This window comes from Mobula hypostoma, chromosome 7, assembly GCF_963921235.1.
Source record: "Mobula hypostoma chromosome 7, sMobHyp1.1, whole genome shotgun sequence".
NCBI classification, from domain to species: domain Eukaryota; kingdom Metazoa; phylum Chordata; class Chondrichthyes; order Myliobatiformes; family Myliobatidae; genus Mobula; species Mobula hypostoma.
In genome coordinates this window covers 178390590-178417060 of record NC_086103.1, presented here as the reverse complement: position 1 = coordinate 178417060, position 26471 = coordinate 178390590, and the positions used below count along the sequence as shown (strand labels likewise).

Here is a 26471-nt window from a genome sequence, read left to right as displayed (position 1 = left end):
AGTCAGGGCCAATGACTCCATTCTCCACGACACACCCAAGGATAGCAAGTCGGGTGGTCCCAAATACACACTTGTCCTTGTTATAGGTGAGGTTGAAAGATTTGGCCGCTTGGAGAAATTTTTGGAGGTGGTTGTCATGATCCTGCTGATTGTGACTGCAGATGGTGATGTTATCCAGATATGGGAACGTGGCCTTCAGTTGGCACTGGTCCACCTTCCAGTCCATTGCCCTCTGGAAGACAGATACACCATTCGTGACGCCAAAGGGGACGCACAGGAATTGATAAAGCCTGTCGTCCACCTCGAAGGCAGTGTAAGGGCAGTCCTCCCGGCGGATGGGGAGCTGATGGTAAGTGGATTTTAGGTCTATGGTCGAGTACACCTTGTACTGTGCTATCTGATTGACCATATCCGCGATGCGGGGTAGAGGGTACGCGTCGAGCTGTGTGAACCTCTTGATGGTCTGGCTATAGTCCACGACCATCCTATTCTTCTCCCTGTTCCGAACAAGCACCACCTGCGTCCTCCAAGGACTTGTGCTTGCCTCAGTTACCCCCTCCCTAAGCAGCCGCTGCACCTCCGACTTAATGAAAGCTCTGTCCCCCGCGCTGTACCTCCTGCTTTTAGTTGCCACGGGTTTACAGTCAGGGGAGGGATCCTGAGGGTGGAGAGGCCGCAAGTGGTGTCGGTAGTGTGGCAGTTGGCACGATGTTGGGTGGGATGCGCGGGTCGGTGTGTGTGTGTGGTCAGTAGCGGGGTACGTGACATATCTCTACAAAACAGGGGATTTATGACAGTAATTGGTGGGAGGGTCCCATCATACTTCATTGTCACGCTTTTCAGGTGGCTCTGGAAGTCCAACCCCAACAGCACAGGGGCACACAGTTGAGGCAAGACCAGTAACTTAAAGTCCCGATATTCTGTGCCCGGCACCACTAGCGTCGCTACACAACCCCCCCGGATGTCTGTTGTATGCGACCCGGAGGCCATGGTGACCCATGAGGCTGCTTAACAAGTTAAGATCCCATGTTATTACAGGAAAGGTTCTAAAATGGTTAAAGCAATGGCTGATTGGCAGGAGGCAAAGTGTGGAAATAAATATACCTTTTCTGGTTGGCTGCTGATGACTGGATGTGTTCCACAGGTGTCTGTGTTGGGACCAGTTCCTTTTATGTTATATGTCAATGATTTAGATGATGGAATTGATGGCTTTGTTACAAAGTTTGCGGACGATATGAAGATAGGTGGAGAGGCAGGTAGTTTTGAGGAAGTAGAGAGGCTACAGAAGGACTTAGATTGAGAAAATGGGTAAAAAAGTGACAGGAATACAGTTGTGAAGTGTATGATTGTGCACTTTGTTAGCAAAAATGAAATGGTTGACTATTTTCTAAATGAAAAAAAAATAAAAAACTGAGGTCGAAAGGGACTTGGGTGTCCTTGTGCAAGATTCCCTAAAGGTTAATTTGCAGGTTGTGTCTATGGTGAGGAAGGCAAATACAATGTTAGCATTCATTTCAAGAGGACTAGAATATAAAAGCAAGGATGTCATGTCGAAACTGTATAAAGCACTGGTGAAGTCTCACTTAGAGTATTGTGAGCAGATTTGGGTCCCTTATCTTAGAAAGTATGTACTGAAACTGGAGAGGGTTCAAAGCATGTTTACAAAAATGATTCCAGGATTGAGTGGCTTGTTATACGAAGAGCGTTTGATGGCTCTGGGCCTGTATTCACTGGAATTCAGAAGAATGTGGGGTGACCTCATTGAAACCTATCGAATGGTGAAAGGCCTTGACGGTGGATATGGAGAGGATGTTTCTTATGGCGGGAAAGTGTAAGACCAGAGGACAGCGCCCCAGAATAGAGGGGCGTCCATTCAGAATGGACATAAGGAGGAATTTCTTTAGCCAAAGAGTGGAATTCTTTGCACAGGCAGCTGTGGAGGGCAAGCCTTTATGTATATTTAAGGCAGAGGTTGATAGATTCTTAATTGGTCAGGGCACAAAGGGATATGGGGAGAAGGCAGGAGAGTGAGGCTGAGATGAAAATTGGATCAGCCATGATGGAATGGTGGAGCAGACTCAATTGACCAACTGGTCTGATCCTGCTCCTGTATCTTACGATCACTGCTTCAATAATTTATACTTTATACTTCATTGTCGCCAAACAATTGATACTAGAACGTACAATCATCACAGTGATATTTGATTCTGCGCTTCCTGCTCCCTGGATTACAAATATTAAATATTAAAAATAGTAAAAATTAGTAAATATTAAAAATTTTAATTATAAATCATAAATAGAAAATAGAAAAATGGAAAGTAAGGTAGTGCAAAAAAAACCGAGAGGCAGGTCTGGATATTTGGAGGGTACGGCCCAGATCTGGGTCAGGATCCGTTCAGCAGTCTTATCACAGTTGGAAAGAAGCTGTTCCCAAATCTAATTTTGCTCTCTTTTTGCACTTTTGATTTAAATTCACAGTATATATACACTACTGTGCAAAGTTCTCGGGCAAATAAATATAGCTGGGTACCTAAGACTTTTGCACAGGACTGTATTTGTCAGTGTGGAGTGGAGAGTGAGTTTCGTAAATCTGGAGGGGGCAGAGGATATAGGGAATGGCGGGGGTGGCGCACGTGGGAGGGGTGTGGGACAGGTGGCAGAGATGGAGTGCAGGGGGGTGGGGGAGTGGCATGGGTGTAGGCCCACCCAGCCCTGAGAAAACAACCAAGTTCACTTGATTCCAAACAATGGGTTTATTGATCATTACAAAATCTCTCTGGTGCTTCCCACTCCCTCCCCTCTCTCTTCCCCTTCTCCTTTTCCCTACTGTGATTCCCCCTCCCCTGCCCCCCTCTACCCACTCTCAGTCCACAACAGAGACCCTTATCAGAATCAGGTTTATCATCACTCACATACTGTACGTCATGAAATTTGTTTTTTGTGGCAGCAACACAGTGCAATGGATAACGTTATTACAGAGCTGTGCAAAAGTCTTGGGCACCCGAGCGGTATACAGTAAATGTGCCTGAGACCTTTACACAGAACTCCACTTCTTGCTGTAGTTGGTAGTATATTTTATTTTATGTATTTGACTGTCCTGATGCCACAAAACGACAAATTTCATGAGACGTGTCAGTGGTAATAAAGCTGATTGTGATTCTGCGGATGATGGTAGAAGGTTGTTTTTGCGACTGGCTGCCTGTGACTAGTGGTGTTCCAGATGGATTGGTGCTGGTGCTTTGCTCTTTGAGAGGACCTGGCGTGGATACAGCAGGCGACATCATTACATTCCCGGATGACTCGAGGATTCATGAGTTGCTGATAGTTTGAGGCTGGTTCCTAAGGCTGTTACAGCTGGGGGTGGCAGTGGAGATGAGCTCCTACTGTCTATTAAATGCTCCCAATGGCACGCATCTCAAATAGCTTCTGACAACCAAATCCAGCTCCTGGCCTTCATATGTGGCAAGCCATTTCTACTGACAGGAGAAGAGAGAAAGGCGAGTTATTGGTGCCTTAAAACCTCCTTCTTCTGGCAGATGGGCTTATCATCTGTGGTTGGAGCTCTTCTAGGAGAGGGAAAACTCTGATTTCAAACCTGTGCTCTCTTGCAGCTACAGCCACTCGTGGGGATGGCTTCGGGAGTAAACCCCAAGGAAAAATCTAGGGCTGGATTTCCCAAGAGTGTCCTATGTTAAATTCAACGCTGAGTGGCTTTTACTGCACTGGTCTCTGCCAGTCCTTTGTATTCATCAGCTGTGTGGAGAGGGGGAGCCTGCTACATGGGCTACAGCTTGCTCTCCGTATCGTACTGCCCTGGCTTGCGTGTCACGTAGACAGCTGGGCTGCAACATTCATGGCCGACAATGACCAATGGAGGCCTAAGATGAAGAGTCTGAGGCTGCAGAGAGCATTGGTGAAATGGGCTGAAAGATGAGTTTAATCCAGTCAAATTTTAGATGATCTAAAAATTTTTGGAGTACCAAGAACATACACCAAGAGTGGAATGATAGGGTTTTAGGGCACGTGTCATAAGTACATCATGGTATTGCAAAGGGAAAAGCAATGACAAAATGAATTAACCCATGGCCTCTACAACTAGAGGTCATGAGTTAAGGGTGAAAGGTGAAAAGTTTTAGGAGAATATGAGGAGAACCCTCTTCGCTCAGAGGGTTGTGAGAGCATGGAATGAGCTGTACTTATCACCTGGTGTTTTTCTCTCTCTCCACTCCCACCTTTTAAATCTGCTCCTCAGCTTTTTTTTCTCCAGTCCCACCGAAGGATCTTGGCCTGAAACGTCGACTCTATTTTTTCCTTAGATGCTACCTGGTCTGCTGAGTTCCTCCAGCATTTTGTGTGTGTTACCAGCACAAGTGATGGATGCGGGGTCAATTTCAATGTTTAAGAGAATTTTGAATAGACACATGGGTGGGAAAGGGGTATGAAGGGTTATGATCCCAGAGCAGGTTCAGCACAGACTAGATGGGCCAAAGGGCCTGTTTCTCTGCTGTGCTTTTCTATGACTCTAAGAGTTTACAGTTACAGAGAAAGTCCAGTGCAGGTTGACAATAAAGTCCAAGGACTATAGACACATCTATCTCCTTAATGGTGTGGTGACCAGTGCAGCACATAATACCCCAGCTGAGGTCTGACCAAGGCTTTTATAAAGTTGAAGCAGAACCTCCCTGCTGAATGGCCCATTTCCATGCAGTATGACCAAGGTTAAAAGTTCCAAGTAAATTTATTACCAAAGTACGCATGATAGCGATGGCATGTCTGTTTCAATAGACTTTTTTTTTGGCACTGGAATCGGTCTCACCAGTGTAGTCCAAAGGAAAGTGAAGCAATATGTTTGGCACCAGCTTGGTTGCAGGAGCTGCCAGAAGGATGTTCAGTGATGTCCAGATGCCTCAGGGTCTCCACTCCAGATTTTCTATCTGGGTTTACTCCCGTAGCCTTCGCCTCTCCCGAGACTACTCACAAGGCAGTGGGGGTAGTTACACATAGCTGGGGACCTGGTTCACGCTGGTGGGCCTGTTTACTATGTGTGCGGGGGCCAGACCTCCTCCCCATCTTCTGCAGTTCAGCTTGAGGCCAAAAGGAGTTCAGCTTCCATATGTTACCAGCAGGGAGACACGACATGAGACCTGCTGTCGGAGAGGCTGTGTACTGACAAGGAGAGACTTAAGCAGTCAGCTCTCCTTTTCTGCCAGTGGTGGAAGCGGAAAGCTACATGACCACACAAGATGTGTTACAACAACCATTTGACACACAAAGTGCAAAGCAGATATAGGTCAACGTAACACATCCCTGATTCATTTATTTTAGGGCCTGCTCAGTAAATCAAAGAACCACAATAGAATCAATGAAAGACCACACCCAACAGGGCAGGCAAACAGCTAATGTGCAAAAGACAACTGTGCAAATACAAAAGAAAAATAAATAATAATAATAATAATAAATTATTATCCCCATATCCCTTGACTCTGCTATCTTTAAGAGCACTATGTAACTCTTTCTTGAAAGCATCCAGAGAATTGGCCTCTACTGCCTTCTGAGGCAGAGCATTCCAGAGATCCACAACCCTCTGTGTGAAAAAGTTTTTCCTCAACTCCGTTCTAAATGGCCTACCCCTTATTCTTAAACTGTGGCCTCTGGTTCTGGACTCCCCCAACATCGGGAACGTGTTTCCTGCCTCTAGTGTGTCCAATCCCTTAATAATCTTATATGTTATATGATGACAGATGAAAGAAGCTGGTTTAGCTCAACTGCCTGTTCTACTGTGACAAGCACAAAAATAGACCAGGTGTTATGACCCGAGGGGAGAACAGCCCAGCCTCAATCAGAGGGGGGAAGTGAGGATCACACACCCCGGTTACAGCCAGAGTGACCCACAAACGCACACGCGAATAACTGTGTAACCCAAGCTAAAATGTAGCTATAAACGAACTTGAGCATCTCACCATAATCCCTTGCAAGCATTTTAAAACAAGAACAATAAGTATAATAACAATAACAGTAAGAACAATACTGTGTTCAGTTCTGGTTGCCTCACTATAGGAAGGATGTGGAAGCATTGGAAAGGGTACAGAGGAGATTTACCAGGATGCTGCCTGGTTTAGAGAGTATGCATTATGATCAGAGATTAAGGGAGCTAGGGCTTTACTCTTTGGAGAGAAGGAGGATGAGAGGAGACATGATAGAGGTGTACAAGATAATAAGAGGAATAGATAGAGTGGATAGCCAGCGCCCCTTCCCCAGGGCACCACTGCTCAGTACAAGAGGACATGGCTTTAAGGTAAGGGGTGGGAAGTTCAAGGGGGATATCAGAGGAAGGTTTTTTACTTAGAGAGTGGTTGGTGCGTGGAATGCACTGCCTGAGTCAGTGGTGGAGGCAGATACACTAGTGAAGTTTAAGAGACTACTAGACAGGTATATGGAGGAATTTAAGGTGGGGGCTTATATGGGAGGCAGGGTTTGAGGGTAGGCACAACATTGTGGGCCGAAGGGCCTGTACTGTGCTGTACTATTCTATGTTCTATGTTCACAAGGGTGACCAGAGAGCATGCATTTAAGGTGAGAGGGAGTAAGTTCAAAAGAGATGTGAGGGGCAAGTTATTTTTCACTCAGAGTGGTGGGTGCCTGCAGTGCTCTGCCTGGGGTGGGGGTAGAGGCAGATACATTAGAGACTTTTAAGAGACATTTAGATAGGCACATGAATGCAAGGTAAGTGGAAAGATATGGACATTGAGATTAGTTAGCCATTTGATTACGAATTTAATTAGTTCAGCACAACATTCTGGTCCATAGGATGTGTGCTGTACTGTTCTATACTGTATCCCTATAGAATGGTACAGTACAGGTCCTATTGCCCGCAATGTCGGTATTGTGTAAGTCCTCTGGCAGATTGCATGTTGCTCTGGCTATGTACTGTGTGTGCTGGTCTATGTTCTAAGTGACTTGATAGAGGTGTATAAGATGATAAGGTAGAGTGGACTGCCGTGGCTTTCTCCCTGGGCAGAAATGGCTAATATGAGAGGAAATTTTTTTGAGGTGATTGGTGAGGATGTCAGAAGCAGGCTATTTTTACACAAAGAGCCGTGGGTGTGTGGAATCGGGATGGTAGAGGCAGACGCATTAGGGACACATTGTGTGCTGCTCTGGATTTCCAGCATCTGCAGAATCTTGAGTGGTTACTTATTGTTCATGTCGACTATACCAAAAATGATTCTTGCATGTGGGAAAGAATGAAGCGTATGAAATGGGGGTTTCTTTCTTTCATTAGATACAGGAGAAAACAGAGCTGAGGAAGTCTCAGTCTGCATTATGCATGAATGCAAATCTCTGTCAGAACTGGCGTGAAGTCATCTGAATATGAATCATGCTTTTCTCTCAGCAGTGGTGGGGTGGGCTTCCCTGAGTCCTCATTCGCCTGAAGTCAGCTTTACTCTTTGGAGTGCAGGAGGGTTAGAGGTGACTTGATAGAGCCATATGAGATGATAAGAGGCATAGAGCGGACAGCCAGAGATTTTCCCTCAGGGCAGAAATTGATAATGAAATTAGACCTCCGGATATCTTAATATTCACCAATACGCCTAGATTAGAGAACATTTCTTATGAGGAAAGGTTGAGTGAGCTAGGGTTTTTTTTTCTTTATAGTGAAGGAAGATGAGGGACAACTTGAATATGGTGTACAAGATGACAGGAGGCATAGATAGAGTGACGAGCCAGCACCTTCTCCCCAGGGTGTCAATGATTCTTATGGTCTAATATGAGTTGGCATAACTTTACAGTGATTGGAGGGAAGTATAGGGGGATGTCAAAGGTAGGTTTCTCACACAGAGAATGATGGGTGTGTGGAACGTTCTGCCAGGGGCACTGGAGGCATTTAAGAGACTCTTAAATAGACATATGGATGAAAGAAAAATGGAGGGCTAAGTGGGAGGGAAGGGATAGATTGATCTTAGTAGGTTAAAAGGTCAGCACAATATCTTGGGCTGTAGGGCCTATAGTGCGGTGTAATGTTCTATGTTGTATGTTCCATGGTCCATGTTCTATCTTCTGTGTTCTACGTTATATATTATGTTCTATGCCTTCAGCAATGGAATGAATCGTAGGATACAGTATATGCATGCAGACATCTGAGTTTCCCCCTTGCCCACCCCTGCCGAGTTTGACCGCACTATTGATGGATGTGGACTTGTCAGGGCAGGGAAAGAAATCTTCTGCTGCAAAACATCAGATTTCACAACATATTCAGACAGGTTCTGTTTGCTTCCATTGATCTTTTTTTAAAAATGCATTTTTGGGTTGTGGACGTCAGAATCGAGGATGGTATCTACTTCACAACCCTAGTTTCCTTTATGGTGGTGAACTGATTCTTTGAAACTCTCTCAAACCCACTGGCACAATCCTAATCTCTACCGTACAGCAGCACTATGACCACTTCAAACACTTTCACCAAAAATGACTTTTTTTTGTTATAATTGTGCTCCTTGCAAAGACAGCTTTACTCATGCTCTTCTCGCGGCTGCTGCTTATCTGATGCTATGGGCCTGTGATGCTGCGATACGCCATTTTTTCATTGCACCTGTACATCTATGACAATAAACTTGAATTTAAACTTTAAGCTTTAAGAAGATAACTACAAAATAGAAGATGAGGGGAATTACTTGTACAATAAAGATGTATAAGATGATGAGGGGCATTGATCGTGTGGATAGCCAGAGGCTTTTTCCCAGGGCTGAGGTGGCTAACATGAGGGGACACAGTTTTAAGATGCTTGGAAATCGGTTCAAGGGGGATGTGAGAGGTAAGTTTTTCACACAGAGAGTGGTGGGTGCGTGGAACGCACTGCCAGTGATGGTGGTAGAGGCAGATACAATAGGTCCTTTTAAAAGACTCTTGGATAGGTACATGGAGATTAGGGAAATAGAGGGCTATTCGGTAGGGAAATTCTAGGCAGTTTCTAGAGTAGGTTACATGGTCAGCACAACATTGTGGGCTGAAGGGCCTGTAAAATGCTGTAGATTTCTAAAAAGAGAAATAAAATATACTCGGATTTTGGTGGTGGCATTTAAAAGGTATTAAGACAGAAAGGCACATGAAAGGAATGGAATGTTCTGGGCCACGTGAAGGCAGATAGACAGACAGGACAGAGGTTATAAGAGCAGGAAATTATACTTTAATTATATAAGAGATTTGTTAGATTGTAGTTGGAGCACTGTGCACAGTTCTGGTTGCCAACCTATAGGAAGGATGTCAGTGCATGGCCTCCTCTTATGCTACGATGAGGCACAATCAGGTTGGAGGAGCAAAACCTTATGGCATTGTAGCCTCCAACCTGATGGTATGAATATAGGTTTCTCCTCCCAGTTCCCCCTCCCCTCTTCTGTTCCCCACTCAGGCCTCTTACCTCTTCTCTACCTGCCTATCATCTCCCACTGGTGCCTCTTCTCCTTCCCTTTCTCCAATGGACCACTCTCCTCTTCTTCCTTTCCAGCCCTTTACCTTTCCTACCTAACTGGCTTCACCTGTCACCTCCGAGCTATCCTCTCTCCACCCCCCCCCCCACCACCCCTTTTATTCTGGTGTTTTCTCCTTCCTTTCAGGTCTTGAAGAAGAGTCTTGGCCCGAAATGTCGACTGTTTATTCATTTCCATAGATGCTGCCTGACCTTCTGAGCTGCTCCAGCATTTTGTGTGTGTTGCTTTGGATTTCCAGCATCCGCAGAATTTCTCGTGTTTATAGGAAGGATTGTTCTGTTACAGAGGGCTATGCACTAGGGAAATTCGAGTCAGTTTCTAGAGTAGGTTACACGGTCCGCACAACATCGTGGGCCGAAGGGCCTGTAATGTGCTGTAGATTTCTATGTTCTATGATGTGGTTGCATTGGAGAGGGTACAGAGGAGATTCATTTGGATATTGAATTCCCTGGAGCGTAGAAGAATGAGGGGAGATTTGATAGAGGTATATAAAATTATGATGGGTATAGATAGAGTGAATGCAAGCAGGCTTTTTTCACTGAGGCAAGGGGAGAAAAAAACCAGAGGACATGGGTTTAGGGTGAGGGGGGAAAAGTTTAAAGGGAACATTAGGGGGGGCTTCTTCACACAGAGTGGTGGGAGTATGGAATGAGCTGCCAGATGAGGTGGTAAATGCGGGTTCTTTTTTAACATTTAAGAATAAATTGGACAGATACATGGATGGGAGGTGTATGGAGGGATATGGTCCGTGTGCAGGTCAGTGGGACTAGGCAGAAAATGGTTCGGCACAGCCAAGAAGGGCCAAGAGGCCTGTTTCTGTGCTGTAGTTTTTCTATTGCCTGAGGTGGAGTGTTTGGGTAATGAGGAGGATCCAATATTCCCTGTTAGTTTTCCCATGGAGTGGATGAGGCTGAGGGGGTGGGGGTGGGGCTGATCAATGTGTACAAAATCAAGAGGGTCATTTACAGGAGAAATAATGAGAACTCCTTCTCCTGTGACTAGACACCACAGGTTGAAGTTGAGTTGTATTGGATTGGCATTGGTTTATTGTTTGTCACATGTACTGAGATGGAGTGAAAAGCTTGTCTTGCATACCGTTCATACAGATCAGATCATTACACAATGCATTGACACATAGGAGAAGGCAAAATAATAACAATGCAGAATAAACTGTAAAACAACACACACAAAATGTTGGAGAAACCCAGCAAGTCAGGTGGCATCGATGGAGAGGAATAAACAGTCAATGTTTCAGGCCGAAACCCGTTTCAGGACTTTAGGAAAGAAGGCGAAGGCAGGCTCCCAGGAGGCTTATATGGGTCTGGGTAAGTGCATGGTCGAAGACTCGAAGGCAGCACAGCCCATGGGGTGGGGGCGGGAAGCGGTGAGAGAGGATTTCTCTGAACGCCCATTGAAGAGAAGATTTAAACTTCTTCAGGGCAGGCATCCCTTGAAGAGACTTCGCAGCGGAGCAGCAGATCATGAACATGAGAAAGTCTGCAGATGCTGGAAATCCAAAACAACGCACGCAAAATGCTGGAAGAACCCAGCAGGTCAGGCAGCATCCACGGAAATGAATGAACAGTTGATGCTTCGGGCCGAGACCCTTCTTCAGAGATGGTCCTCCTGTTTAGGATAAAATGTAAAAGCTGCTGAGTGAGTGTGGTGCTGGTAAACGATAAAATGCAGGATCATAACAAGGTAGACTGTGAAACCGAAAGGCCTGTACAAGAGTCTGTTAACAGTAGGATGGGTGGGGTCTTTGAGTATGTTGGCTGCTTTACTGACTCTGTTGCCCTGGTGTAGAAAAGGCTACAAAATGTAATGGATATGGCCCAGTCCATCACAGGCAAAGCCCTCCCTACCATTCAGCACATCTGTGATGAGCACTAGCATAAGAAAACAGCATCCCTTATCAAGGACCCCCACTACAATCTTCTCACTGCTGCCATCGGGCAGGAGGTACAGGAGCCTTGGGTCCTTCACCACCAGGTTCAGGAACAGTTATTATCTTACACCTATCAGACTCCTAAAATAGCATGGTTAACTTCATTCTCCACAACCCTAAATCAATTTTACAACCTACGGACTCTTTCAAGTACTCTACAACTCATGTTCTCAGTACTTTTTTGTACGATTTGTCGTCTTTTGAACATTGGTTGTTTGTCAGTCTTTGTTTTTGTATCATTTTTCATAAATTCTATCGTACTTTTTTATTTTCCTGTAAATGACAGGAAGAAAATGAATCTCAGGGTTGTATATGGTGACATATATGTTCTTTGATAATAAATTTACTTTGAGTTTACCGTGACACGAGAAGTGTAGACACGGTTTATGGAAGGAAATCTGGTTCCTGTGATGTGCTGAGCTGTGTCCACCTTCCAGCCAGCGTCCTCCCCCCTCCCCACCTTTTTATTCAGGCATCTCACCCCTTCCCTGTTGATTCATTTCCATAGATACTGCCAGCATTTTGTGTCTGTTGCCATATACGCAAGATTCATAATAGAATCAATGAAAGACCACATCGAACAGGATGGACAAACAGCTGATGTGCAAAAGTCAATTAATAGTGCAAACACAAAAGAAAAAAAATAAGTATTAAGAACATGAGATGAAGAGTCCTTGAAAGTGAGTCTGTTAGTCTAGCTTTCCTTGTTGATCAAACAAAATAACAAAGGGAACATTATCGACATTCGCAGGGCACGTGGTGCATCATTGCGAGTAAGCAAGCAAGCGTGCAGGACCTAGTTTGTGTTGAGCAACTCAAGCAATGATTGAGAGAGATTGGTAATGATTCCTGGCAGGAGATCTCAAAACTAAGTTATAACCAACAAAAATGTGCTTGTTTCTTCTTCTCAATGTTAGAAACTTTCAAGACAACCTGGGGAATTAAGGAATGTAGCTGAGGGTAAAGATGGGACGAGAATATAAAAGCAAGGGTATAATGCCCAGGCTTTATAAGGCATTGGTCAGACCGCACAAGAATATTAGACCCCTTAACTAAGAAAGGACGGGCTGGCACTGGAGGGGTGATGCACCTTCAATTCCTCCAAAAGACTGGAAGTAGGGTAAATACTGAAAGGCTTTTATTCGCAGTAAAATGTGACCTCCATGCTGAGTGTCTGCCCCAGGACTGAGGAGGAGGAACAGGCCAAAATCACCCTTATTCAGGGGTCTGTGGGAGGAGCCACAGGGGCAGGCAGCAGAGGGTCGTGTCCAGGCATGTCCAGACAGGTAAACATAGAAAATAGGTGCAGGAGTAGGCCATTCGGCCCTTTGAGCCTGCACCGCCATTTATTATGATCATGGCTGATCATCCAACTCAGAACCCTGCACCAGCCTTCCCTCCATACCCCCTGATCCCCGTAGCCACAAGGGCCATATCTAACTCCCTCTTAAATATAGCCAATGAACTGGCCTCAACTGTTTCCTGTGGCAGAGAATTCCACAGATTCATCACTCTCTGTGTGAAGAAGTTTTTCCTAATCTCAGTCCTAAAAGGCTTCCCCTCTATCCTCAAACTGTGACCCCTCGTTCTGGACTTCCCCAACATCGGGAACAATCTTCCTGCATCTAGCCTGTCCAATCCCTTTAGGATTTTATACGTTTCAATCAGATCCCCCCTCAATCTTCTAAATTCCAATGAGTACAAGCCCAGTTCATCCAGTCTTTCTTCATAGGAAAGTCCTGCCATCCCAGGAATCAATCTGGTGAACCTTCTTTGTACTCTCTCTATGGCAAGGATGTCTTTCCTCAGATTAGGGGACCAAAACTGCTCACAATACTCCAGGTGTGGTCTCACCAAGGCCTTGTACAACTGCAGTAGTACCTCCCTGCTCCTGTACTCGAATCCTCTCGCTATAAATGCCAGCATACCATTCGCCTTTTTCACCGCCTGCTGTACCTGCATGCCCACTTTCAATGACTGGTGTATAATGACACCCAGGTCTCGTTGCACCTCCCCTTTTCCTAATCGGCCACCATTCAGATAATAATCTGTTTTCCTATTTTTGCCACCAAAGTGGATAACTTCACATTTATCCACATTACAACCTATATACATGGTTTACCTCAAGGGGTTCTAGAGGAGGTTTACAACAATTATTCTGGGAACGAAAGAGTTATTTCTCACTACTGTCTGTAAGGAGTTTGTACATTTTCCCTGTGACTGCATGGGTTTCCTCCAGGTGCTCTGGTTTCTTCCCGTGATTCGGCTAGGGAGAAATTGGGGTTGGCTGGACGGTGCAGATTGAAGGGTCATAAAGGCATATTCCACGCTGTATCTCTATAAATAAACAAGTTAAGTGAACAATTGAGTTCATTTGATGCCTCTGGGCCTGTACTCACTGCAGTATATTTGATGCTTCTGGCCTGTATTCACTGGGATCTCATTGAAACCTATCGAATATTGAAAGGCCTTGATTTAGTAGATGTGGAGAGGATGCCTTTTATAACGGGGTAATCTAAGACCCAAGGACACATCTTCAAAATTGAAAGATGTCCCTTTTAACAGAAATGAGGAATTGTAGGCAGAAGATGGTGAATCGGTGGAATTCTTTTCCACAGATGACAGTGGAGGGCAAGTTATTGGATGTATTTAAAGTGGAATTTGATAGATCCTTCATTAGTCAGGGCATCAAAGGTTAAGGGAGAAGACAGGAGAATGGGGTTGATGGGGAAAATAAATCAGCCATGATTGAATGGTGATAGGCCAAATGGCTTAAATTTGCTCCGATGTTTAATGGAGTTATGTGGGAGGAAGCAGCTGGTGGTAAGAAATTGCTCCCCCGACTTAGAACAAGTAATGATTAAATGTAGACCATTTCACTTGCCTTGGGAGCTCTCATCAATGATCCTGACCACAGTTTATATATCACCAGTGGCAGATTATAAGCAAGCATTCTCAAAATTGCACAGTGCTGTCTGTAAACAAGAAACGTCCAATCCCGATACATTTCAAATTATAGTCGGTGACTTTAACCAGTCCTGTTTGAAGAAAACCCTGCCTAATTATCACCAACGCATAACCTGTTGCACCAGAGGTCCCAAAACACTAGACCACTGCTACACTATGATAAGGAATGCCTATCGTTCATTCCCGAGACCACATTTTGGCAAGTCAGATCATTTGGCTGTACTGCTGCTACCTGCATACAGACAGAGCCTAAAGAGCGAGGGTCCAGAGATCAACACAACCAAGAGGTGGTCGTGGGCGGCTGAGGAATGGTTATAGAATTCCCTTGAGTAAGTGGACTGGGTAAAACTAGTAATTTCTAAGGTAGGGACATGTACGGCACAACTTTGTGGGCCGAAGGGCCTGTATTGTGCTGTAGGTTTTCTATGTTTCTATGGGTTGTGTTCAAGGACTCACCTGAGGACCTGAATGATTACACCAGGGTGGTTATAGACTTTAGTAAAACAGCTGTGGATGAGTGTGTCCCCACAAAGTCGTTCAGGGTTTTCCCCACTCAGAAGCCCTGGATGAACAATGAAATCTGCAGCCTGCTGAGAGCCAGATCCGAACCATTCAAGTCTGGAGATCAGGAATGCGACAAGAAGTGTGGGTGTGATCTCCGGAAAGCCATTTCTCGGGCAAAGTGGAGATTCTGGACCAGACTGGAACCAATGAGGGATGCTGGACAGTTGTGGCAGGATTTGAATGCCATAACCTCCTACAGAGTTAAACCTTACAATATAGGAGATAGCCCATCTTCACCTCCAGATGAGCTCAATTCCTTTGATGCATCCTTTGATCACCAGAACAGGGAGGAACCATTGTGCACCCCCATGTCTCCTGATGATCCTTTGGTCTTAGTATCTCAAGATGACATGCAGGCTGCCTTCAAGAGAATGAATCCAAGGAGAGCATCTGCTCCGGACGGAGTACCTGGCTGCTTATTGAAGACTTGTTCTGACCATGTGGCGGGTGTGTTCACAGATATCTTTAACCTCTCACTCCAGTAGTGGGTGGGACCCATCTGCTTCTAGCAGGCATGAATCATACAAGTGCCCAAGAAGAGTGTGGTAACCTATCTAAATGACTATTGCCCAGAGGCACTTACATCCACAGTGATGAAGTGTTTTGAGATGCTGGTGTTGAAGCATATCAGCTCCTGTCTGAATGGTGACTTGGATCCACTCCAATTCACCTACTGAAGCAACAGATCTACAGCAGATGTTACCTCGTTGGCTCTTCACACAACCCTGGAACATCTGGACAGCAAAGATGCATACATCAGGATGCTCTTTATCGATCAATGCTCAGCATTTAACACCATCATCCCCTCTAAATTATTCGGTGAACTCCAAGACCTGGGCCTCAATACCCCCTTGTGCAATTGGATCCTGGGTTTCCTCACTTGTAGACCCCAGTCAGTTCAGATTGGCGAAAACATCTCCTCCACAATCTTCACCAGCACAGGAGCACTGCAGGGATGTGTGCTTAGCCCCCAGCTCTGTTTGCTTTAGACTTCTGACTGTGCGGCTAAGAACAGCTCCAACACTATATACAAGTTTGCTGACGACACCACTGTTGTGGTATCAAAGAGGGTGATGAATCCGTATACAGAGGGGAGACTGAAAACGTGGCTGGGTGGTGTAATAACAACAACCTCTCACTCTATGTCAATAAGACCAAGGAACTGATTGTAGACTTCAGGAGAGTGAAACCAGAGGTCCATGAGCTTTTAATTATCAAACGATCAGGGCTGGAGAGGGCCAGTAAATTTAAATTCCTGGGTGTCACTATCTCAGGGCACCTGTCCTGGACCCATCATATAAATATTATTACGAAGAAAGCACGGCAACGTTTCTACTTCCTCAGGAGTCTGCGGAGATTTGGTATGTCATCAAAAACCCTGACAGACTTCTATAGCTGTGTAGTGGAAAGCGACTGCATTACAGCCTGGTACGGGAACACCAATGCCTTTGAGCAGAAAATCCTACAAAAGGTAGTGGATTCGGCCCAGTACATCACAGGTAAAACCCTCCCAACCATTGAGCACATCCACATGAAGTGTTGCCGTAGAAAAGCAGCATCCATCATCAAAGATCTTCACCACCCAGGCCATGCTCTTTTCTCGCTGCTGTCATCAGGTGGAAGGTACAGGAGCCTCAGGATTCGCACCACCAGGTTCAAGAACAGTTACCATCTTGAACAAAAGGGGATAGCTACACTTAAGCACTCTGTTCTGTTGTTAATTCATGCTCATTATTTATTGCTATTTATTTACATCTGCATTTGCACTGTTTGTTTACAGTTTACAAGTCCCGCTTACAGTTACTGTTCTCTAGATTTGCAAAAATGCCCGCAGAAAAAGAATCTCAGGGTTGTATGTGGTGACATATATATACGCTGATGATAAATTTTACTTTGAACTGTGAGCTGCATTAAAACCGTGTATTTATATAAAGCCTTTTGAAGCTGTAGTTATCTATTGAGAGATAAAATAGGGAAGCAGGCCATTCAGCCCATCGAGTGTGTGTTGATCATTAACCATCTACTTAACTCTGTCTACACTTTCTCAGCAAGGCAGCCAACAAAGTCAAAGCCCTCGCACCGCAGGTGGTGCAGGTTGTTGGGGGGGGGGAGGGTGGGGGGAGCTGCTGGAGGGAGATAAGTGGGAACATAAAGACTACTGGTGCTGGATTATGAGAAGTGGGGGCGTTGATAATATGGACCATCGGGGAGAGGAGTAAAGCAGGTGGAGTCAAACCGGGGAGGGGGAATTCTGTGAGTAGAAAGTGGATGGAACCAGGAAGGGGAGGGGCACAAAATGGGGATGATGTGGCATGGGTAAGGGAACAAAATCGGGAGGAATGGAGGTGGGTGGGACGGAGAGGGAGAGGGAATACGTGAGGTAAGGGTTACCTGACCAGGTATGAGAGACACATCATGGGACCAGGACCTTGCACTATTAAGTCTGCAGGGAACATCAGCCACCCTTTTACAGTACACTGGGAGAGAGAGACCTCTGTCAGTCAGGGTTGACTATGGATATTGCATCCTGGCTGTCTAGATACACAAGCCTGGGCAGTACGATATGGAGAGCAAGCTGTTGCCCATGTAGCAAGCTCTCCCTCTCCATGCATCTGATGAACCCAAAGGAACGGCAGAGACCGATGCAGTTTGGCACCAGCAGCATCGCAGGAGTTGCCAGTCAGCATTGAACTCAACGTAGGACTGCCTTAGGGACCCCAGCTCTGGGATTTTCCCTCGGGATTTACTCCTGAAGCCTCCCCCATGAGTGGGTATAGCAAGTTTGAGTTCAGAGTTTTCCATCTCCTAGCTGAGCTGCCAAACACGGCCGATGAGCCCCATCTGCCCAAAGCAACTGGTTTAAGATGGTAGTAATGCGCCTTTGCCCCTTCTCCTGTCAGTAGAAACTGTTCCACCAGGCTTAGTAGCTAAGTCACATGTGAAGGCCAGGAGCTGGACTTGGTTGTCGGAGGCTATTTGAAGCACACGCCATTGGGACCATTTAATAGGTAGTGGGAGCTTATCCCCATTACCACCTCCAGCTACAACGAGGAAACCAGATTTGCACTAACCCTACAGTAATCTCATTCTTTATTTTTGTTTAGAGACTCACTGTGGTAATAGGCCTTTAGGCCCAATGAGTCTGCATCACCCAATTGCACCCAGTCTCCATGTTTTATTTCCTGAGCCTTTGAGATGGATGGCTTGGAATGGGAGGAGATTGAAGGGTAAGGCTTCTTATAATGTACAGTCCCCAGATCATTAACCTCTCTCCACATCCTCCTCAAACAGAATTCAGCGTTTCATGCAGTAGGGAGTTTCCTGAGCCTTTGAGATGGATGGCTTGGAGAGGGAGGAGACTGGAAGGTAAGGCTGTGTGATGTACAGGCCCTGGAGCATTAACCTCTCTCCACAGCCTCCTCAAACAAAATTCAATGCTTCATGCAGTAGGGAGTTTCCATGTTTTATATCCTGAGCCTTTGAGATGGATGGCTTGGTGTGGGAGGATACTGAAGGGTAAAGCTCTGTGTGATGTACAGCCCCCAGAGTATTAACCTCACTCCTCAGCCTCCTCAAATCAAATCCAATGCAGCCTCAAGGGCTTCAGACACAGAGAATCTCAAGCAGCCAACCATTCAAAAACTGTAACACCCTAGGTTGCAACTTTGGACTCATTAAGTGGCATTTTGACCCCCTCTCTGCTATACTTTATGGAGTTCAGTATTACTGGAGCCCTTGACAGTGAGAATAACTTGCTTCCAGGTTCAGAAGGTTCTGTAATCAGAGAGGCCAAAGACCGACAAGAGAAGTACACACAGAACACAAGACCACTAAGACAAAGGAGAATGAGGCCATTTGGCCCATCAAGTCTGCTCCACCATTCTATCATGGCTGATTTATTTTCCCTCTCAACACCATTCTCCTGTCTTCTCCCCATAACCCTTGATGCCCTGACTAATCAAGAACCAATCAACCTCTGCTTTAAATATACCCAATTACTCAGCCTTCATAACTGTCTGTGGGAACGAATACCACAGATTCATCTCCCTCTGGCAAAAGAATATAGAATGTAGAACATGGAAGATTGGTGAAGACAGGCTCGTTCATAATGTATAAATATGTAAATATTTGTAATATAAATTACCTCCTGTACCTAATAAAGTGTGGGCACGTGGCCAAGTGGTTAAGGCATTCGACTAGCGATCTGAAGGTCGTGAGTTCAAGCCCTAGCCGAGGCAACATGTTTTGTCTTTGAGCAAGGCACTTAATCACACAGTGCTCTGCGATGACACCAGTGCCAAGCTGTATGGGTCCTAATGCCCTTCCCTTGGACAACATTGGTGTCGTGGAGAGGGGAGACTTGCAGCATGGGCAACTGTCGGTCTTCCATACAACCTTGCCCAGGCCTGTAGAGTGAAGACTTTCTAGGTGCAGATCCATGGTCTCGCAAGACTAATGGATGCCTTAATCTAACAAAGTGGTGCCTACATGTTTGTTTGTGGTCTTCTGCTGCTGTAGCCCATCAGCTTCGAGGTTCAACGTGTTATGCAATCAGAGATGCTCTTATGCACAACACGGTTGTAACGCGCAACCATTTGAGTTCATATCGCCTTTGGCCATTCCCCTCTGACCTCTTTCATTAACAAGGTGTTTTTACTCACAGAACTGCTGTTCACTGGATGTTTTATTTTGTTTTTCGCAGCATTCTCTGCAAACTCTGGAGTCTGTTGTGCGTGAAAATCCCAGGAGATCAGCAGTTTCCGAGATACTCAAATCACCCCATCTGGCACCAACAAACATTCCACGATCAAAACCACTTAGGTCATATTTCCTCCTTGTTCTGATGTTTGGCCTGAACAACAATGAACCTCTTGACCATGTCCGCATGCTTTTATGCATTGAGTTGCTGCTACATGATTGACTGATTAGATATTTGCATTAATGAACAGGTGTATAGGTGTATCTGATAAAGTGGCCACTGAGTTTACTTTTCTGCTCATTGATTTTGAAAAATTGCAAAGATGACAGGATTGCCCTGCCCTGAATGTACAGCTCAGGCCCAGACCTTCTAGTCTACCATTACCTGAAAGTAGAGCCACAAGTTGAAAGACTCAAAAAGAGAGCTTCAGGCACATTGACCTTCATAAATCAATGTATTGAGTACAGGAGTTGGGATTATGTTTAAATTGTACAAGCCTTTACTGAAGCATCATTTGGAGTACTGTGGGCTGTTTTGGTTACCTACCTACAGGAAAGATGTCAATAAGCTTCAAAAAGTGTTAAGAAAATTTACAAGGATGCTGCTGGGACTTGAGGACATGAGTTTCAGGGAAAGGTTGAATAGGTTAGGACTTTATTTCCTAGAATGTAGAAGATTGTGGGAAGATATGACGAGGTGTACAAAATTACGAGGAATATAAGTGCAAGCAGGCTTTTCCCACCGAGGGTGGGTGAGACTAGAACTAGAGGTCAAGGGTTAAGGGTGAAAGGTGAAACGTTTAAGGGAAACATGAGGGGAAACTTCACTCAGAAGGTGGTGACAGTGTGGAATGGGCTGCCAGTGAAAGCGGTGGATGAGGGGTCAATTTCAACTAAATTGTAGGGGGGTGTAGGGAGGTCCAGGTGCATGTTGATGGGAATAGGAGATTAAAAGTCTGGCACAGACTAGATGGCTAAAGAGCCTGTTTCTTTGCTGTAGTGCTCTATTCTCTGAGTCTACAAAGCCATCTCATGTATGCAGGGACAAAACTTGAATAACCAACAGCTGTGGCAGGGCGTGAATGCTCTTACGAAGTGAAACCAAGTGACATAGATAACTAACAAATCTGCAGATGCTGGAAATCCAAGCAACACACACAATATGCCAGAGGAATGCAGCAGGCCAGGCAGCATCTATGGAAAGAAGTACAGTCAAAGTTTTGGACCGAGACCCTTCGGCAGGACTGGAGAGAAAAAAGATGAGGAGTAGATTTAAAAGGTTGACATAGTGACAGCAATGCTTCACTGCCAGATGAGTTCAATAAACACAAAATAATCTGCAGATGCTGTTGTCAAAGTAACACTCACAACGCATTGGAGGAACTCAGCAGGTCAGTCAGCATCAGTTGAAAAGATTAGTCGACGTTTCGGCCCGAAACGTCGACTAATCTTTTCAACTGATGCTGACTGACCTGCTGAGTTCCTCCAGCGCATTGTGAGTGTTCAGATGAGTTCAATGCTTTCTATTCACCTTGATCATCAAAACACAGGGGGCACCTTCATGAACCCTCATCCCCCAATGACCCTGTGATTTTGATCTTTGGGGGAGGAGGGAGGGAACGTCGACTCAGGCCATGAGAGGCCTGCATCGGGCATTTTCATATCTTACAAGGCGCAGATTGGAAGTCTGTGTGGGCGCCACTCCTCACACAGACACTAGAGCAATGTGTGGTGAAGTGCCTTGCTCAGGGACACAAACTCGCTGCCACAGTTGAGGCTCGAACTAGCGACCTTCAGATCACTGGACGAATGCCTTAACCACTTGGCCATGTGCCCAACACACGTCTTTGATGGAGAACTGAGAGCATCTTCAGGAGGGTAAACCCAGGGAAAGCACCCCAACCCAGTGGGGTACCTGGCTGAGTTCTAAAGACCTATGTTGATCAATTGGCTGGAGCGTCCACCGATATCCTTAACCTCTCACTTCAGCAGTGTGAGTTACCCACCTGCTGCAAGCAGGATTCAATTATACCAGTGCCTAAGAAGAACATGAGAGCCTGTCTCAATGACTATCATCCAGCAGCACTTACTTCCACTGTGATGAAGTGTTTCGAGAGGCTGGTGATAAAATATATCAACTCCTGCCTGAGAAACAAATTAGATCCACAGCAGATGCCATTTCTCAATACTGCAACACCTGAGCGGCAAAGATGCATTCATCAGGATGCTCTTTATTGACTACAGCTCAGCATTCAAAACCATCATCCCCTCGGAACTAATCAACAGGCTTTAAGGCCTCGGCCTCAGTACCTCCTTGTGTAGTTAGATCCTCGGCTTCCTCACTTGCAGACCTTAGTCAGTTTGGATTGGCAAAAATATCTCCCCCAGGATCTCCATCAGCACAGGTGCACCACGGGGCTGCGTGCTTAGCCCCCTGCTCTACGCTGTTTACACTTATGGCTGTGAGCCTGAACACGGATCCAATGCCATATTTAATTTTGCCGATGACACCACTGTCGTTGGCTGAATCAAGGGTGGTGATGAATCAGCATATAGGAGTGAGGTTGAAAATCTGGCTGAGTGGTGTCACAACAATAACCTCTCAGCCAATGTCACCAAGACCAAGGGTTTGATTATTGACTTTAGGAGGAGGACACCAGAGGTCCATGAGTCAGTTGTTATCAGGAGAGGGTCAGCAGCTTTAAATTTCACAGTGTTATCATTTCAGAGGATCTGAATGGCAATCCAGCATGCCATTATAAAGAAAGCACGGCAGCAACTCCTTAGAAGTTTGCTAAGGTGAAGCTTGACATCTAAAACTTTGACAAACTTCTATGAATGTGTAGTGGAGAGTATACTGACTGGCTGCATCATGGCCTCGTAAAGAATCACTAATGCCCTTGAATGCCCGAGGTAGTGGATATGGCCCAGTCCATCACAGTTAAAGCCCTTCCCTCCATTGAGCACATTTGCACAGAGTGCTGTCACAGGAAAGCAGCATCCATCATCGGGGACCCCTACCACCCAGGCCATGCTCTCCTCTCTCATCTGCCATCGGGACGAAGGTACAGGGGCCTCAGGACTCACACCATCGAGTTCAGGAGCATTTATCATCCTTCAACCATCAGGCCCTTAAACCAGAGGGGATAACTTTACTCAACTTCACTTGCCCCATCATCGAACTGTTCCCATAACATATGGGCTCACTTTTAAGGACTCTTCATCTCATGTTCTCAATATTTTTTGCTTATTTATTTATTATTATTTCTTTTTTTTCTTTTGTATTTGCACATTATGTTGTCTTTTACACATTGATTGTTTGTCTGTCCTGTTGGGCGCAGTCTATCCTTGATTCCATCATGTTTATTAGATTTATTGTATATACTTGCAAGAAAATGCATCTCAGAGTTGTATATGGGAACATAAACATACTTTTGGGTGGCGGGGTGGAGATACATCTTTACCAAAGGAGGTTTAAGGTTCTCCTTCCCTCCGCTAGGCTGCACATCACCCTTGGGCAAAGTGTAGCACCCGCTTAGGCTCCCCCCACCCCAGTCAAGGTCATGTGAAGCTATGGGAGCAGGTGGTGGATGGTCGTATGAGCAGTTGGTACATATCACAAGTCCTGGTTATGCGACCACTGACACCAGGCAGACAATCTCTGAAGAGTATTGATAATGGCTGAGGTCACCCATCTTGTAAAGACACTGTCCAGAAGAAGATAATGGCAAACTATTTCTATGGAAAAATTTGCCAAGAACAATCACAGTCATGAAAAGACCATGATCACCTATCTTATATGACACAGTACATGATGATGATGATGATATGTATTTTGATAGAAATTAGATTAGATTATGAGGACACTCAGTCCTCATTTATCGTCATTTAGAAATGCATGCATTGAAAAAATGATACAATGTTCCTCCAGAATGATATCACAGAAACACAGGACAAACCAAGACTAAAACTGACAAAACCACATAATTATAACATATAGTTACAACAGTGCAAAACAATACCATAATTTGATAAAGAGCAGACCGTGGGGCACGGTAAAAAAAAAGTCTCAAAGTCCCGATAGCCCCATCATCTCACGCAGACGGCAGAAGGGAGAAACTCTCCCTGCCATGAACCTCCAAGCGCTGCAAACTTGCCGATGCAGCACCATTGGAAGCACCCGACCGCAGCGGACTCTGAGTCCATCTGAAAACTTCGAGCCTCCGACCAGCCCCTCCGACACAGCCTCTCCGAGCACTGTCTCTGCCGAGTGCTTCGACCCCGCCCCGGCCGCTGAGCAACAAGCAAAGCCGAGGACTCGGGGCCTTCCCCTCCGGAGATTCTGGATCACACAGTAGCAGCAGCAGCGAAACAGGCATTTCAGAAGTTTCACCAGACGTTCCTCCATGCTCTCACGTCTGTCTCCATCAAATCAGGATTGTGCACGGCACCCTAATTGACAGATAACAGATGTCACCACTGGAGTGGCCGCTGTGAGCTGCGTCGTGCCGCCATCTTCTCCTCCCGCTGAATTTACATTGAACTTTGAATTTCAGATAGGTCCATGGATGGGAGAGATTTGGAGATAAGTTTCAGCTGCAGGTCGATGGGTCTAGGCAGACGATCAGGCCAGCATGGGCTAGATGGGAAGAATGGCCTGTTTCTCTGCTGCCGTGATCTCCGACTCTATGTTGTAGAACGTAGAACACTGCAGCTGAGGATCAGGCCTCTCGTATCATGATGTGCGCTTAATGCGATGCCAGATCAAACTAAATCTCTTCTGCCCGCAAACCATCAATATCCCTCCATTCCCTGTGCATTCATGTGCCTGTCTGACAGCCGATAAAACACCACTCTGGTATCTGCTTCCACCACTGCCCCAGGCACCTATCACTCTCTATGTAAAAAAAGTAAAACCTCTCTGAAATGTTGGGGGAGAGAAAAAAAAGATTTAACACTTTAAAATTTCATCCTCGATTTCATGCACCAGTGTTGTTCACCTCTGAAATTTGGCTCCGTTGACTTCAGAGTGACTAAACTTTGGAATCAGATCATAAGAATCAGGCATTACAAAATTAGGAAGTTTTTGGTGCAATTGGACCTTGCAAATACATTTTACCTCCAAGATAAATGCTGGATGTATTTCCAGCATGAATAGCGTGGGTTTCCTCCGGGTGCTCTGTTATCCTCCCACAGTCCAAAGTCGTACTAGTTGGTATGTTAATTGGTCACTGTAAACTGTCCTGTGATTGGCTAGGTGGGTTGCTGTGTAACATGACTCGAAAGGCCGGAAGGGCCTATTCCATGCTCTATCTCAAAAAATAAAGTTTATAGCTCTAAAATGGAAAGAGATTGCTTTCCTAAGGCTGCGAGAGAAAAAAATTCATCAACACAAGAAAATCTGCAGATGCTGGAAATCCAAACAACACAAACAAAATGCTGGAGGTTCTCAGCAGGCCAGGCAGCATCTATGGAAAGGAGGAAACTGTCGACTTTTCAGGCCAAGACCCTTCATATGGACTGGTAAAAAAAGAAGTTCATCATTTCTTCAATTAAACTAAATAAACACCTAATTAAATTCACCAGAAGTATAATATTACTGGCACTATAATTACAAAACAAGCAGTTGTATAAACATGTGAAATAGCAGTAGTAAGATCATGAGATATAGAAGCAGATTTACGCCATTTGGCTCATCACATCTGCTCTGCCATTTCATCAAGGCCGATCAATTTCTCTCTCAGCCCCAATCTCTTGCCTTCTCTCCATAACACTTCATGCCCTGACTAATCAAGAACCTATCAACCCACCACAGCTGCCCACAGCAATGAATTCCACAGATCCACCACTCTCTGGCTAAAGAAATTCCTCCTCACCTCTGTTCTAAATGGACGTCCCTCCATTCTGAGGCTGTGTCCTCTGGTCTTGGACTCCCCCAACATAGGAACCATCCTCTCCACATCCACTCTACCAAGTCCTTTCAACATTTGATAGGTTTCAATGAGATTCCCCCTCCCCATTTTCATAAAAGGTGAAATGTGACCAGTGCAGGATGAGAGTGTGTCCGTCAGCTGTGGAGTGGGGGGAGTGGGCAGGATTTTCAGACAGGGTGTACAGGTGCGCTAGAACTTAGTTTCATGGCAAGGGTATAAGTAATATAAGGGTACAAAATCGCTGTCTGACTGACCAGAATCACATATACCTACAATCGTACATCTTTTCAACCTCCTGCCGCTGGATAGGAGGAAGCAGCATAAGATCCGGGAATGTCAGATTGGGCAGTAGCTTCTGTCCTCCAGGTGGTTAGACTTCTTAACACCCTGCTGCCACCCAGCACCTCAAACACTCCTCATCCGATTATCCTTTCATTCCCGGAATCATTCCCATGAACCTCCTCTGGATCCTCTCCAATGCCAGCACATCCTTTCCTAAATAAGTGGCCCAAACCTGCTCACAATTCTCCAAGTGAGGCCCCACCATCGCCTTATAAAGTGTCAGCATTATATCCTTGCTTTTGTATTCTTGCACTCTTGAAATGAATGCTAATATTGCATTCGCCTTCCTCTCCACTGACTCAGCCTACAAGTTAGCTTTTAGGCAATCCTGCACAATGACTCCCAAGTCCCTCTGCACCTCTGAGTTTGAGTATGCAAAAGGAAGATATACAATCAGTGGCAGGACTCAGGAGCACTGGTCTGCTGAAGGACACTCGTGTAAAAGCTGTAGATCCCTGAAAGTGGCAAGAGAAATATTAGGGGTGGCAGGAGGAGATATGTCTGAACCAAAGGAGGTGTAAGGCTCTCCTTCCCTCC

At 45.5% G+C, this 26471-nt stretch overlaps 1 long non-coding RNA gene across 1 annotated transcript; it reads left to right on the top strand.

The window, feature by feature from the left end:
* The first annotated feature begins 255 nt into the window (after positions 1-255).
* Positions 256-19898, top strand: LOC134349098 (uncharacterized). The gene is made up of 3 exons (XR_010018587.1): positions 256-349; positions 18253-18327; positions 19664-19898. It is a non-coding gene; the product is annotated as an uncharacterized LOC134349098 (long non-coding RNA).
* Positions 19899-26471: the final 6573 nt, after the last annotated feature.